The 17696-nt window shown below is 30.5% G+C and overlaps 1 long non-coding RNA gene and 1 pseudogene across 1 annotated transcript; both read left to right on the top strand.

Moving 5' to 3' along the window:
- The first annotated feature begins 938 nt into the window (after positions 1-938).
- LOC126720621 (uncharacterized) lies at positions 939-6302 on the top strand. The gene is made up of 6 exons (XR_007653546.1): positions 939-1221; positions 2144-2236; positions 2857-2917; positions 4541-4622; positions 4773-4888; positions 6100-6302. It is a non-coding gene; the product is annotated as an uncharacterized LOC126720621 (long non-coding RNA).
- Positions 6303-6649: 347 nt separating this feature from the next.
- LOC126721413 (rRNA-processing protein fcf2-like) lies at positions 6650-10731 on the top strand (annotated as a pseudogene).
- Positions 10732-17696: the final 6965 nt, after the last annotated feature.

Consider the following 17696-nt stretch of genomic DNA (forward strand, 5'->3'; position numbering starts at 1 on the left):
TCAAAAGGTCTTGTCTATTTTTGTGAAATGACATTTATACCTCACATTTTTCCTCTCTGATTCTCTTCATATCCAAACACACCAGAGAAAATACTTTCTTTCCCCCACTCTTTTTTCTTTTTCTTATGTTTTCTTTTCTCTTCCCTTCCCTTCCACTGAACCAAACAATATAAGAGTATCTCTAGCAGTTTCTCTAAATTTTTGTATTGTTTGGAGAGTGAATAGTTGCATTTACCTTTTACTTACTTACTTTTTCAAATACACATTCCAACAAACTCTCTATCATTTCTCTATCCCATTTAAATATTATTTTTTATTCTTTCTTTAATTTTCATTTATTCTTTTTTAATATTTCTTTATGCATTCCCAACTATTATATTTTTCTAATTCCCAATGACTATATTTTTAAATCCCCCAATGGTAACATTTTAAAATTTTTCAACAATCATACTTTCCAATGTCTTTTTTTTTTTTTTTTTTTTTTAATGATCATATTTTTCATGCTTGCATTATTTTTAATTTATCAAATCCATATTAGTCTTGAAATTGATCAAATCTATGTAATTTGGATTGAATTTATGCATTAAAATTTTCACAACTTATTTTTTTAGATTATTATTATTATTATTATTATTATTATTGTTATTTAATAATTAAATAACTTATGATTAATTAATTATTTATCTCTTTCTATTTTTCTCAAAAAAAAGAAAAAGAAACCTATCTAATATTAAATACCATATCACATGATTACATACCAAAAAAAAAAAAAAAAACCAAGGGATTAACTCAATTTTATTTGATTCTCAAAAAAAAAAAAAAATTCAATTTTATTTCAACCTACTAATTTTAACGACCACACATTTTCACACCCAATTGATTACTCAACTTTAACCATTCTTTTTACCAAAAAAAAAAAGAAAAAATTGGGACACGTTATTCCATTTACTTCGCAGTTTCACATTTATCACATCAGAGAAAATAGAAGAGAGAGAGAGAGAGGGAGAAAGAACGCAGCGCAGAGAGAGAGGGAGAAGGCCGGTGGAGATCAAGTGTCGCCGGAAGGAAAAAGCCGCGCCACATGGGTACCTAGTTTTTTTTTTTCCAAATTGTTCAATCAAAATGCAGAATTTCAGTTTCAAGGTCATCAAAGCTGTTGGCCAATATTCTGTACTCATGGGTCTATCTGTTGGGAACTTAATTGCTAGATGGGATGAAATGGTAAGTGCTTTTTTCTGAATCATCATCTTTTTGGGTTGCTTTGAATTAACTTATTCTATAGGTGTTCTTTTGGTGTTGCATGACATATGCTTGATGAAATTCCTATTAAATTTGATGTGAGATCTTTTCACTCAACCTTTTTCCCCCCTTATGTTGTGATAAATCTGAGTAGCTATACTTTGGTTGTAAAAAGTTAATTTTTTAATGGAAATTGTTAATTTGGTTATAACGGAAAATTTTCTGATAATATTTATTGAAATCTAAAATTTCATGTTCTTTTGGTGTTGCATGATATATGTTTGTTGAAATTCCTTTTAAATTTGATATATGATCATAAATCTGAATAGTTATACTATGGCTGTTTAAAATCAAAATTTTATGGCAATGCATAATTTGGTTATAAATATGGAGATTGACCCAAATACTCAAAAGAAAACCAATTCTAAACAGAACAGAAGAAGAAGTAGACTAAGCCAAAACTACTTTACTCTCCTCTAAGCCAAAATTAGTCTATAGAGCATGATTCTTCCTTTACATATGACATATTTAAATTATTCTGTGATTGTAGACAACTTAACTACTTGTATGACTCCATGAACTGACTAATATGTCATTTACTTTGATATACAACAAATTTTGTGTGCGTGTATTGTTTATATGTTTAATTTTCTTTCTTGCTTTCTTTGCACTGCCTACTCATGTTTAGGTTTTTTTTTTTTTCCTTGCTTGCTTTGTCTAATTTTGCTTATTGTTGACTTCTTCAAAGAGCAGTATTTACCAGGAAAATAAAGAAAAAAAAGAGAAAGGGAGAATGAGGCTGTTGGTCATAAGCTTCATCCTCATCCATTAGAATTTGAAGTTGATTTATGCTTAAATGTTTTTTAGAACAAATAGCACTAAGTTATGTTTGAATTATTTGTAGGGACTTCCACTCCATCCAATTTTGGGGATGTCTGGAGCAGACAGATTTGATGCTATTCTTCTTCCAGGCTAGATGAGTGATCAATAATAATAGGTAGGCCTTTTATTTCTTTAATTTTTATTTTTTAATTTATTGTTTTGACTTGATGAGATTGTTCTGCCCCTTTGTAAATAATTAGCCATTTGCTCTAACTTATGAGTTTGGAATGATGTCTGGGGCTATATAATGGTTGTTGGAGCATCAAAGCCAACTGTAGTGGCTGATGTAGATAGGTTTTCCGGTATAAAAAAGTAGAATATTGGTGAGTTTTAATTAATTTCAATTTATTTATAATGCATAAATTTTGTGCTTCACATTCTTGAGCTTATGAAGTGTTGGGTAGTGCTTATGAACTATTAGTTAAGTGTTAGCTAATAGCTAGAAATTTGCTAAGTAACTCACACTTGGACTATATTGTTTACTTTAGTGTTAAAATCAACCTAGCCATAAAACTTTGTGTTAAGGGTTCTAAATATTGTGCTAGGGTGTATTTAGCATATTTCAGTTTCAACTTAATCACTAAATCTCTCCTCAAATAGTCTTAGCAGTAAATGGCTGGAGGAATTTAGTTTTTTTTTTTTTTTGGGTCTCAACTAACAAGTTTGTTCATTTATAATTTTTTTTCCTGCTATCAATAATTACATTTTTTTTTTTTGCTGGTAAAATGTACATAGGTTTGACTTGCCTGCATAGACCATCACCCCAAAGATTGAGAAAGATCTGCATTTACTGAAGGTGTGATGAACTCTATTTTTGTCTATGTAATTTGTTTATGTGGCACTGCTCTTCAATTATACTCAAATTATTCTCTATGTAACATTTTAAATTGCTTCAAATTTGTTTCATTTTTGTGAATTTTCTTATTATTTCAATTTTCAAACTTATGTGGTTAGGGAATATGCCATTATGCAACTTGGGTCACGGTCATGCAGCAATGGAACTAGGGAAATATTTAAATGCCTGTCTCTTTGTAGTTAAAATTATAGCTTAAAAGTTTAATTGGATCTTACGCTTCTACTTAAGAGATTGTTCGGATTTAGATAATTCACAATCTAAAAAATTGGAAATGAAGTAGAAGGGGTATTTCCTATTAATGCATTTGATATGTTCAATAATGTATGTGTAGTCATTAGCCTTTGGTTGGATCCATGTTGAGCATTTGAAAATTATTTCCCATGTCTGGAATGTAAAAAGTTTTTACTTACCAAAAAATAATGTTTGTGTATAATTTGACTCTAAATGGGTAAAATAACAAACTGAAACTGAAAGCTGGTTGATTTTCCACGAATTGGAATTGATATACGACAGTATGGCACTAGTAGTTGTTTTTCTACCAATTACATTGACTGGGTTACTGATTCATGCCTTTCTATAACTTTTAAGCAACATTCTTGGTGAGAGGGGTTTACCCTACACTCTAAAAAGATGATTTTCTAGGGATATAAGTGATATCTTTTAATCATATACTGCCAACTACGTTTCTTGTAAACTGGCATCGGCATGGTCAAGTGTAAAACTTGGGCTGAACTTGAAGTAATTATGATGGTAGTATCTTGGAATTTTTGATTTGTTGCTCTATCTAGGATGTTTATAGTTTCAATTTCAAAAGGATGATTCAGAAACTCAACTTCACTCAAAAAGTTTTGTTTGCATTTTATTGACTTGAATGCACATGATTCTATTTTCTTACATGAAATTCACATCAAGAATCAATTGAACATATCATAATTTAAGACATGCTTCTAAATTATGATGTGCTCTTACTTTGACCAAAGTGAGCGTTATCTTATGATAACATGTTCCAGATATAAGATTAGACTTAATTCATCTTAGGATTTCTTTGGAGTTGAATAAGTTTGACTCAAACAATCTCCCATTTACTTTTGAATTATGCTGGAGCTCATTTAGATTTTAAGTCATTTTATATCTATCTAAATAATTGGAAGCTATACAATACTCCTTGAGCAATGCTCTCTCCTCTCACATGAATGACAAGACTTATCATGAATTTAATTAGTGAGACTTATTGTTATGTGAGGGGAAGAAACGTGGCTCTTGGTGTATTGAATAATTACAATTAATTAATCATATATAATAAGTTATTGTGAAGCTTCTTTTTTTTTTTTTTTTTTTTTTTGGATTTGGATTTTGAGGGTTGGGGGGGATAAGTTGTTGTGAAGCTTGGATATGCATGTAGTGGTTTATGGCTTTATCAAGTTAATTGGACACTTTTTATTGACTTTGATGGTTCATTTGCTTGCTAGGAGTTTATATTTTGTAACTTAATTATATTCTAAATTCTTTTAAAAGAAAGTTCCATCTTGATTTCTGAATTTCTTCCTGTGTTCATGATTACAGTTGAGAACTGCCATTGATCTGTAAAGGCACTACAAGAAGGGGGATTCAAAATCCAAAACTTTGCCTGCCCATGTATTTCCAGGTAAGTCTATTTGTAATTTCTAGAATAATAGTATAGTATGTGATATCTTGGAGCTGTAAGTGGGACTCCTGATTATTCTCCTTTGGGTGGTATACATTTTGTTATTTAGGCTTGTCTAATTCATACACCTTTTGGTCTTTTGACAATCAGATCGGGATGGTGATAGAGTCAGCATCAGACTTCGTCACAGGTAGACTGACAAAGAAGAAGAGAAAGGGAACAATTGGATCTGGGGTGTTATCTGATCTCTCCCTCGCTGACTACAGGTGAGATATGCAACTCTATCAAAAACCATATGACCATATCATGACATGATGTGTTGAGTTCAAAGGGTGAAAGGAATGTGGTGTTGCCATTTGTAAAAATATGTTATTTTGCCTATATATAATAGTTGATTAAAATGAATTCAGCAAAGGGAGATCTAAATTCTATATGAGCTTGCTTATCTTAGTTGTAATCTTCAAATGGACTTTTAAAAAAAAATTCAGACAGACATAATTTGTGAAGAAAATGTGAAGCATGGTCATCATATATAACACAGTAACACAGTAATAAAAACTTGAGAGAGCATATAGCATTAGATTTTTTGTTTTTTTTTTTTGGGGTGGGGGTGGGGGGGTGGGGGGGGAGGTGGGGGCGGAGAGGAGCACCATAAAGCTGACCTTGTTATTTTTTCTTTGTATTTCTGGAAATTATTTTCCGCAGAAACTTCCATCTTCACTCACCCCCTCATAATCAACAGGCTGCACGTATTAGAAAATAAATTATTAAGTTTTATTGGATGAAACAGTATGCTTTGAGGTATAGAAGGGAAAGATGATAGTAGAGCTTAACGAAAGACAAAAATGTTTAGGGGAGAAAACTTTTTGAAATGTTCCGTACCTAATGGATCTGTCTGGATGGATCCTGAGACGCCTTTTAGACAGATTCATTATGCCAAGAACATTCAAGTCCTGCATCAAACTCCTGAGTCACTGTACCACAGATATCAAACTAGTAACAGAGCATAATGAAACCCATTAGATTCTATCAAGATTTTCAAAAAGAGTTGAGAAGATAAAACCATATACAAGCAAACAAACCAAATCTCCAGTTCACTTGCTCACCAAGCAGTCAAAATCGTTTAAAAAGACTAAGAAGATACACCAGGTTAGGCATAATACTGAAGAAATTAAAATACATCACAGAACGAAAGGCATATATAAACCACAAATTTGTATTAGATTTCTCTATCTGCACAATCCTTATTTTTCAAAGTAAATTACTTTCAAATGATAATGAATATTAAAATTTAGTTGCCTTGATAAAACAGTATATAATTTTTTGTTGAATGGCATGGAAAAATCAGACCAACTGATCCAATTACTAAAATACAATTCTTCTAACGTTTTCTTTCATGCATAGAGGCGCATGCACCTTCTTCCAGATTATTTTATCCTATTAATCTTCCTTTATTTTAATCTCTATGTACCGGAAGAAGAAGAAAAAAGTTCTATCCCAATGTGTCCCATATGGATTCATTCATCTACATATAGGGATTGCAGTTGCAAAGGAATGTTTCTTAGAGTACTGAAACAGCTGCAGTTGGGTTTTAGCTGATTCTTCTTGCATCTTCTGCTTATATTTCTTCAACTTATTCTTCTTCATCTGTGAACTTGCCATTAATTCTATCGGTTTTGTCCATTTGGAGGCAGGAATGAGAGGGAAATGGAATAACATAGATAGTGAACATAGAAGTAGAATTGGGAAACTAAATCGATTGGATTAACTAGGCCAATCCCGGTGAGTTAAGTGAGTCAGAAGTTTTTTTCCCTTCTATGTAATACCTTAAAATTATTTAACTGACATCAAATTAATTATTTTCCATATGTAATTGATATCTATTTCTTTTTAGATGAATAAAATTTCAATTTATGATGTCCACTTAATGATAATTGCTCTTATCATTAGGCTAAGACATCAATCAATTTTTAGTATAAGCAAGTTCAAATTTCAGATCTCTAATTCAAATTTCAGATCTCTAATTTATGAAGTGTTGGGTAGTGCTTATGAACTATTAGTTAAGTGTTAGCTAATAGCTAGAAATTTGCTAAGTAACTCACACTTGGACTATATTGTTTAGTTTAGTGTTAAAATCAGCTTAGCCATAAAACTTTGTGTTAAGGGTTCTAAATATTGTGCTAGGGTGTATTTAGCATATTTCAGTTTCAACTTAATCACTAAATCTCTCCTCAAATAGTCTTAGGTGTAAATGGCTGGAGGAATTTAGTTTTTTTTTTTTTGGGGGTCTCAACTAACAAGTTTGTTCATTTATAATTTTTATAATTTTTTTTTCCTGCTATCAATAATTACATTTTTTTTTTTTGCTGGTAAAATGTACATAGGTTTGACTTGTCTGCATAGACCATCACCCCAGAGATTGAGAAAGATCTGCATTTACTGAAGGTGTGGTGAACTCTATTTTTGTCTATGTAATTTGTTTATGTGGCACTGCTTTTCAATTATACTCAAATTATTCTCTATGTAACATTTTAAATTGCTTCAAATTTGTTTCATTTTTGTGAATTTTCTTATTATTTCAATTTTCAAACTTATGTGGTTAGGGAATATGCCATTATGCAACTTGGGTCACGGTCATGCAGCAATGGAACTAGGGAAATATTTAAATGCCTGTCTCTTTGTAGTTAAAATTATAGCTTAAAAGTTTAATTAGATCTTACGCTTCTACTTAAGAGATTGTTCGGATTTAGATAATTCACAATCTAGAAAATTAGAAATGAAGTAGAAGGGGTATTTCCTATTAATGCATTTGATATGTTCAATAATGTATGTGTAGTCATTAGCCTTTGGTTGGATCCATGTTGAGCATTTGAAAATTATTTCCCGTGTATGGAATGTAAAAAGTTTTTACTTACCAAAAAATAATGTTTGCGTATAATTTGACTCTAAATGGGTAAAATAACAAACTGAAACTGAAAGCTGGTTGATTTTCCACGAGTTGTAATTGATATATGACAGTATGGCACTAGTAGTTGTTTTTCTACCAATTACATTGACTGGGTTGCTGATTCATGCCTTTCTATAACTTTTAAGCAACATTCTTGGTGAGAGGGGTTTACCCTACACTCTAAAAAGATGATTTTCCAGGGATATAAGTGATATCTTTTAATCATATACTGCCAACTATGTTTCTTGTAAACTGGCATCAGCATGGTCAAGTGTAAAACTTGGGCTGAACTTGAAGTAATTATGATGGTAGTATCTTGGAATTTTTGATTTGTTGCTCTATCTAGGATGTTTATAGTTTCAATTTCAAAAGGATGATTTCAGAAACTCAACTTCACTCAAAAAGTTTTGTTTGCATTTTATTGACTTGAATGCACATGATTCTATTTTCTTACATGAAATTCACCTCAAGAATCGATCGAACATATCATAATTTAAGACATGCTTCTAAATTATGATGTGCTCTTACTTTGACCAAAGTGAGCGTTATCTTATGATAACATGTTCTAGATATAAGATTAGACTTAATTCATCTTAGGATTTCTTTGGAGTTGAATAAGTTTGACTCAAACGATCTCCCATTTACTTTTGAATTATGCTGGAGCTCATTTAGATTTTAAGTCATTTTATATCTATCTAAATAATTGGAAGTTATACAATACTCCTTGAGCAATGCTCTCTCCTTTCACATGAATGACAAGACCTACCATGAATTTAATTAGTGAGACTTATTGTTATGTGAGGAGAAGAAACATGGCTCCTGGTGTACTGAATAATTACAATTAAATAATCATATATAATAACTTATTGTGAAGCTTTTTTTTTTTTTTTTTTTGGATTTGGATTTTGAGGGTTGGGGGGGATAAGTTGTTGTGAAGCTTGGATATGCATGTAGTGGTTTATGGCTTTATCAAGTTAATAGGACACTTTTTATTGACTTTGATGGTTCATTTGCTTGCTAGGAGTTTATAGTCTGTAACTTAATTATATTCTAAATTCTTTTAAAAGAAAGTTCCATCTTGATTTCTGAATTTCTTCCCGTGTTCATGATTACAGTTGAGAACTACCATTGATCTGTAAAGGCACTACAAGAAGGGGGATTCAAAATCCAAAACTTTGCCCATGTATTTCCAGGTAAGTCTATTTGTAATTTCTAGAAAGATAGTATAGTATGTGATATCTTGGAGCTGTAAGTGGGACTCTTGTTTATTCTCCTTTGGGTGGTATACATTTTGTTATTTAGGCTTGGCTAATTCATACACCTTTTGGTCTTTTGACAATTAGATTGGGATGGTGATAGAGCCAGCATCAGACTTCTTCACAGGTAGACTAACAAAGAAGAAGAGAAAGGGAACAATTGGATCTGAGGTGTTATCTTATCTCTCCCTTGCTGACTACAGGTGAGATATGCAACTCTATCAAAAACCATATGACCATATCATGACATGATGTGTTGAGTTCAAAGGGTGAAAGGAATGTGGTGTTGCCATTTGTAAAAATATGTTATTTTGCCTATATATAATAGTTGATTAAAATGAATTCAGCAAAGGGAGATCTAAATTCTATATGAGCTTGCTTATCTTAGTTGTAATCTTGAAATGGACTTTCAAAAAAATTCAGACAGACATAATTTGTGAAGAAAATGTGAAGCATGGTCATCATATATAACACAGTAACACAGTAATAAAAACTTGAGAGAGCATATAGCATTAGATTTTTTGTTTTTGTTGGGGGGGTGGTGGGGGCGGAGAAGAGCACCAGAAAGCTGACCTTGTTATTTTTTCTTTGTATTTCTGGAAATTATTTTCCGCAGAAACTTCCATCTTCACTCACCCCCTCATAATCAACAGGCTGCACGTATAAGAAAATAAATTATTAAGTTTTATTGGATGAAACAGTATGCTTTGAGGTATAGAAGGGAAAGATGATAGAAGAGCTTAACGAAAGACAAACAAGTTTAGGGGAGAAAACTTTTTGAAATGTTCCGTACCTAATGGATCTGTCTGGATGGATCCTGAGAAGCCTTTCAGACAGATTCATTATGCCAAGAACATTCAAGTCCTGCATCAAACTCCTGAGTCACTGTACCACAGATATCAAACTAGTAACAGAGCATAATGAAACCCATTAGATTCTATCAAGATTTTCAAAAAGAGTTGAGAAGATAAAACCATATACAAGCAAACAAACCAAATCTCCAGTTCACTTGCTCACCAAGCAGTCAAAATTGTTTAAAAAGACTAAGAAGATACACCAGGTTAGGCATAATACTGAAGAAATTAAAATACATCACAGAACGAAAGGCATATATAAACCACAAATTTGTTTTAGATTTCTCTATCTGCACAATCCTTATTTTTCAAAGTAAATTACTTTCAAATGATAATGAATATTAAAATTTAGTTGCCTTGATAAAACAGTATATAATTTTCTGTTGAATGGCGTGGAAAAATCAGACCAACTGATCCAATTACTAAAATACAATTCTTCTAACGTTTTCTTTCATGCATAGAGGCGCATGCACCTTCTTCCAGATTATTTTATCCTATTAATCTTCCTCTATTTTAATCTCTATGTACCGGAAGAAGAAGAAAAAAGTTCTATCCCAATGTGTCCCATATGGATTCATTCATCTACATATGGGGACTGCAGTTGCAAAGGAATGTTTCTGAGAGTACTGAAACAGCTACAGTTGGGTTTTAGCTGATTCTTCTTGCGTCTTCTGCTTATATTTCTTCAACTTATTCTTCTTCATCTGTGAACTTGCCATTAATTCTATCGGTTTTGTCCATTTGGAGGCAGGAATGAGAGGGAAATGGAATAACATAGATAGTGAACATAGAAGTAGAATTGGGAAACTAAATCGACTGGATTAACTAGGCCAATCCCGGTGAGTTGAGTGAGTCAGAAGTTTTTTTCCCTTCTATGTAATACCTTAAAATTATTTAACTGACATCAAATTAATTATTTTCCATATGTAATTGATATCTATTTCTTTTTAGATGAATAAAATTTCAATTTATGATGTCCACTTAATGATAATTGCTCTTATCATTAGGCTAAGACATCAATCAATTTTTAGTATAAGCAAGTTCAAATTTCAGATCTCTAATTCAACGACAAAATCATAAGTACAAAGACGGGAATTGAATCCCACTGTTGAGACAAAAGTCTTGTAGCATAATTGGTACTATCTTGTGGTGTTTTTACAGAATTATAAATGGTTCAAATTCCTTATTTCCCATTTTAACTACCAAATTATCACCAAAAAAAAATTAAAAAAAATCATACTCTTTAGTTATAAGACAAAAATGAAAAGATGTGGATCTTTCCCTCAAGATAACACATTAGAGCCAATTTAACAATATTATAGGTCACAAAATTAATTTTTCTAAAAGTATGATTAACAAACCAATGGATATCCAATGAATTATTTATTTGGTATACATTTTTATAATGATTTACAGTTAGGGGAAGCTTTGAACCCAAAATATTTTTATTGATAACAACCAAATGTGTCAGTTGAGTTGTAAGATTACTGGCTTTAAAAAAAAACAAAAACATAATTATATTGGTTAGAATTACTAATTTTACTATTTGAACTCCAAAGCCAAAACATCAGTGTACATAATCACCATCACTGCTATGAAACGCCTATAAGCCACTGTGAGTTAATCATGTAAATCTCCGATTAGTCTATTAGGGAACCATTTGCAAGCGCATTGAATGGTAGCTTTCTTTCTTTTCTTCTTCTTCTTTTTTATTATTAATTTTTTAGAAAAAAATTAGAAAATAAGGCAGCTATCAATGTGTATAATATTATCCTTTTAGTTAATTTCAAAATAACTTTATTTATCTTATTAAATGCTACATTTATTTAATTAATTAATTGAAGTTTGAATGATGGAAGAGCAATATGAAAAAGAAAATCCAATTATACTAGAAATTCTAAATTATTTTTAAAACAACAGTAAAAATTAGAATTAAATTGAAAAGAGTAATGTTACACATAAAAACTATTTTACAACATTTTTACAAATTATTGATGTGGCTAATTCTTATTAGCACCTAACATTAACATAATTGTTTTTATTTAATCACTTATCATATTAGTAGTTTGTAAAAAATAATATAAATAGTTTGTAACTTTAGCATTTTTCAATTGAAAAATCCAAAAAGTGGGACCTATTGGGCAGATTAGCACTCCACTAGTTGAACCAAAGTGTTGATTCATACACTCTAACTACTAATTGAACAGCACCGAAGCTCCAAATTTTTGTGTTTTGGATATGATTTTCTCTTTCTTTTTTTTATTAATTTTTGAGGGAGATAAGAATGAGATTATACTACCAATTGCACAACTTTTGAGCACTAAAAATAATGAAAACGCATCTCTCAAGTCTCAACTTAGTATTCGAATTAAAAGTGCTGTGGATTATCATTGGCTGTAGGCTAGAAACCTCTAAAGCTTAGGTTACCAACTCATACCCACAAAATTCACTTTCATTTTTTCTGTATTTTCCTCACCCTTTCACTGCATACACAAACCACTTTATGTCTGTATTTATAGAAATCATTCATAGACACCAACCCAAATGGTTTTAGGATTTATTACATCCAGCAACACCTTTATTAGTGCAAAGATTAGTGATACTTTCCGCTCTTCTAAGAAAGTATTAGGCTAAATTACAAATTACACTCAAATTTTGCATTCTTCTTAACTCAGTGAATTTATCCACCTCATAGAATTCACTAAAACAACATTGTTTGATAAAGTGAAAAACCTAAAACTTATAGTGAGATTGGACAAAATTGACAAAATGACCAAGTTAATACCAGATTACAGTTGAAAGAATAAAATGGAGGGAAATGAAATTTAAATGTCTAATTTGAAAATATATTAAAGTGATGTATTTTATAGTTTAAAGTTGAATAAATATGTATAAAAAAAACTTTTATTGATTTTTCTTGATTGTTGCAAATGATCATTGCACGTAGATCTGCACCTATAAATTAGTCTCTCTCTTTTCTAATTTATTTTGTGGAAAAATAAATAGATGACACAAAACAAACCGCTTTTTTTTTTTTTTTTGAGGATGACATAAAATGGACCTAGACTACTTGATTTCTACATATTCATTCTAGCTTGGTTTAACAAAGGGACCTAGATAACATTATTGTTACATGTTCAATGACCACACGTTTAGTTTGCAATTCTGCCATTTGCATCATAAAAGTTTTATATAGTCCAAAATTCTAAGGCTACAACTTTCCAAGTCTTCGGAAGTTTTGAACAATGACAAAACTTGGTGAAAACGATTGATGCTTGTTGAACGAAAGATATGTTAAAAATTATAGGATGACTTAACCAAATAAATATATATATTTATATATATATATATATATTTATTTATATTTAGAGAGAGAGAGAGAGAGAGAGAGAGAATTTAATTGTAAATTTAATCTTAAATAATATCATTATGAATAGATAATTTTTGTTGAACTCTCTATCATTGTAAGCATACCAATTTTTTTTAATAATAAAATATTTGAGGAAAGAGAAACAAATGACATAAAAGTAAAATTGACCCAAAAACTTGATAGCTACACGTTCAATCTAGCATGAATAATAGAGGGACCCAGATAACATAATATCTACACATTATCTCCGCAACTATGCAATCAGTATCAAACAATTCTTATATAGTCCAAATTTCCATGACTACAACTTTCCAAAGGCAAGTTCCAAACAATGACCAAAAACTTGTGAAGCATTAACTAGAAATCTAACCTATACTACAAATTGATGACATATATCTTTCATTATGCCTTATAGTAAGAATAGTTGTATCTTGTTTTCTGGCATACAAATTGATGACAGATATGTTTCATTTAACCTACTTTCATTTCACTAAGTCTTTGGGATCTTTTTCTATTAACCAGCATGAGCTTTCATGGTTGAATGAATTTGGGGGATATAGAAAGAGTAGTGCTTTTTTTTTTCTCCAATATACACATTCATGAAAGATTGAGTCAAAAGCAACGAACAAGAAACTGAAGCTAAACAACAATATATAAAATTTGACACATTTATTTGAGAAGTTGCATTAGTATTTCATTTCAATATCTATAAAAATAAAAATAAAAATAAAAAAAGAAAAAAGAAAAAAGAAAAAAAAGAATAACTATAAGGCTACGTAGTACATATAAGATTTTTTCTTCTTGTCTATATTAAGAGAGTTTTAAATATTTTAAATAAAAAAAATTAAGTTTGAATATATATATATATATATATATATATATATTAGTCTTATTTAAAGGTTGGAAGAGGATTAGGATGACCCCTGAACACAGAGTAGTGTAATTGATAGAAGAATAGAAAAAGGAGATCAGAAAAAAGAGATTCTAACGGCTATGTTTCTAACGGTCATATTCTAGCTCAGCTACAAAACGGTACCGTATAGATAATGTAAACGGTAATGTTTTGGTTCAATGAGGATTCATTTAAGTTGAGTAACGTCGTTTTGATAATTTTGTTAACTAAAGCTGGACAACATCATTTTGATCTTGCGTGTCTTCCTCCCAAAGCTTCAGCTTCTAAGTACTGTTTGTAATTAAATGTATTATGTAAAAATGAATTTGCTTGATTATTACAAGGAAAAATGAGTATATCTAATCATAAAATCATTTTTATTAATTAATTTGAGCAAAAAGAAAGGATGACATAAAACTTATTCGGATAACATGATTGCTACATGTTTAATTAGTTGCCACACGTTTTGTCTATAACTTTGCAAGGTGCATTAAACAATTCTAATATAGTCCAAAATTCCAAGACTATAGTGATCAAAGAGAAAAAATTCCATGACTTGAATTTTCAAAGTCTTCCGAAGTTCCAAAGAATGATCAAAGACTTGTTAAAACGCAAATAGGATTTAAGTTTTCTTATGGTATTTACCTAAAAAAAAAAAAAAAGACTTCCGATGGTGTCACATGTCTTCAAAGTTGAAGGAGTCTAGCGTATCAATGACTTAAAAAATGAATGATATCATTTTCTTTCATAAAAGTTTTAAGAGAAGTAACTAATTAAACTTTTCTTAGTTGTAACCCCTAAGCCAACTCCCTCCAATTAGTTGTTATTAAAATATTAAATATGGATGTATACATATTTGGAAAAAGGTTCTGCATTATATAACAATTAGTAATAACTTAAGGGTATTTATGAAAGAAAATTATTTGCACTCTGATCAAAGTTATCAAGAGATGATTAAAAAGATTAAAACAATACAAATTTATCTCTTCATAGTATTTATAAAATAACAAGAAATATGAGTTTTAAATAATGAAAAAAAGAAGAAAAAAAAGAAGAAGATTTTAAGCACCGTAGAGGTCCCCTCCTTGCTTTCTTCCCCACATCAGAGGTGCACAGAGTAGGCAATGAGCATGCGCCTCATGGATACATGCGTCTAAAAAAGATTATATGCTGACCAAGGGCTTTATAGCTGAATTGGCATCTCCCCATTTACATGGTGCTTAGCAACATGTTGTAATTATCTCTAATATATATATAAGATGGAATATTAAGTATAAAGGGAAACAAAACATATTTATCAATATATATGCCATCCTATTTGAAAGTAGCTCTTGTGATTTAGCATGAAGCAAAATAAAAGTGACAACAATTAAATTTTTGTCAATAGTTGATCTAGATTCGACTTACTAAGAAGGCTTCAGAAATGTGTCATTGAAAAGGGATGAGAATGCAATTGGAATACACAAGAATTTTATTGGCATATATAAAATTTCCTTAGCAAAAGGAATGGAAAATATCTTCAAAATTAAATCTAACATTCTGTTTTTTGGATACTCTAAAAAGAATGTAAGTTTACTGCTCTAATAAATCAAAAAGTTATGAAATTTTTTTCATAACAAAAGGAAAGAAAGGAAAAAAAGAAAAAAGAAAAGAGAAGAAATGTTCATCTATTATTATTCTATTTTATCTTTTATATAAATTATTTTTAATTGAATCAAATTGTAAATAGTTACTCATTAATTAAATCCCCCTACTTTTTCTCCCAAAAAGAAACTGAGTATGATGTTGACTTTATGATGTTGACTTTACCACAGTATGCATGAATTGGAATTTTACAACATAAAATTAGAACTGAGTAATGATATCACAACACGTCACATACTTCGTAATACACACTCACCTTACACATTCTACCACATGAACTGAAATTCTACTTTTAAGAAAATGATTTCAATTAAATTGTAAAATAATGATTTTAAAACACAATTTCATAATTAAAACTGAAATTATGAGCTGTTTAGAAAAAAAATTTAGAAGAGAAACAAAGTGTGTACAGAATGTACAATACAGAGTGTGTAATAAGATTTTCGGATTGGACCCTCTTTCGATGTTATTACTTTATATATATTAAACTTTTATTAATCGGAGCATTCCCATGTTGGCCATGAGCGTATTTCATAGCACAATAAAAATGTGGAAAACCAGGAGGTCAAGAACATCCTTCATTAGCTGCACCATATATAAGCAATGATTAGGAATTTCAAAACCATATTCATTATGAATGAAAACTGAGTAATTAGAAATTCCCAAAACCTTTAAGTATAACTACATCTTATAGTCTTGGATCAGAAGATGGAGGGACGTGGGTCAGTGGCTGTGCTAGAGAAGGAGGAGGCGAGTCAGTGGCTGTGGTTTGGAGAAGGAGGCCATCGTCTCCAGTGGAGGGCAGCAGTGTCGTTGGCAGCTAGGCTTGGAACTATTCAATCTTACTCTCACCTTCTCTCTCTCTTGTGGTTTATAAATCAGATTGCAAATGCAGTTTTTTTTGGGTACTGGGTTAGGAAATAGATTCGAATTGGAACGGGTATTGTTTCTTTCTTAGGTGTAAATTCAATTTTGTAATTTGTTTATAAAAAGAAATGCCACATCATTTAAAAATGACAGATCATTATTCCATTAACCACGTAAGTAACACAACTAATGGAAATTAACCAAAGGTCTTATATTGCTTATTTTGAAAAATTGAGGGACCAATTGCACTTATTTGAAACTTGAAGGGCCAATTGCACACATAGGGTAAACTTTAAGTTTATCACAAGCTTTTTGGGTTTTATACTTTTATTTACCAATCAAAGAATGTTTGAATTTCCTTAAAAATAGAGAGGTTTTTGCGCCTTATTCCACGTCTTGCTAGGATGCATTTCAAAATGTTATATATATCCATATATATATATATATATATATAATTTCAATATTAATTTCTTTGATTTTTATCCACATTTATGAAAATGGGTTTAGCTTATGAGCCTGTTTGGATAAGCAGATGTAAAAATGTATGTGTGTGTGTTTTTTTTTTAAATATGAAAGGTAATTTTTATTTAAAATAAGCATTTATTAAAAAAAAAAAAACCAGTGCTAAGTATTTTAAACACTTTTTTTTTTTTTTTTTTTTTTTTTGCATCTTCAAAAAAGAAAATTCTTTGAAAACACACATTTAAGCTAACAAATGCCAAACAAACAGACCCTACATCTTATTGATTTTTAACATCCCATCTCTCTCTCTCTTTTTTTTTGGAAATAAAATAAAATACTACCACATTATCCACTAACTTAACAAATGGTTGAGATTAAAATACTAAGGTCACGTCATATGCACCAAACACCAAGAAAAAAATATAATACATTTTCTTGATGTAAGATAAAGAATAAAAACCTTTAGCAAGGACTCCATCTGCAACTTAATTGATATGGACGCAAGTATTAAGTTTCTAAAGTGGAGATTTCAAACAGATTAACTTAATACCTATTTTATATTTGCAGATGAGACAAAAATATAAGGTGAAACTACATTATTGGTCCCTAACGTTTACTCTGTGGATGCAATTGGTTCCTTAAATTTCAAGTAAACACAATTAGTCCCTCAAGTTTCAAAATTGAGCATTATTAGTCATTTTTTAACTACCGTTAATGTTATTGCCTACATTGCCAACAACACAATGACCCAGCATCTTTTTACTTCAAAGTGTTTTACAAAC

This window comes from Quercus robur, chromosome 4 (assembly GCF_932294415.1).
Source record: "Quercus robur chromosome 4, dhQueRobu3.1, whole genome shotgun sequence".
Taxonomy (NCBI): Eukaryota; Viridiplantae; Streptophyta; class Magnoliopsida; order Fagales; family Fagaceae; genus Quercus; species Quercus robur.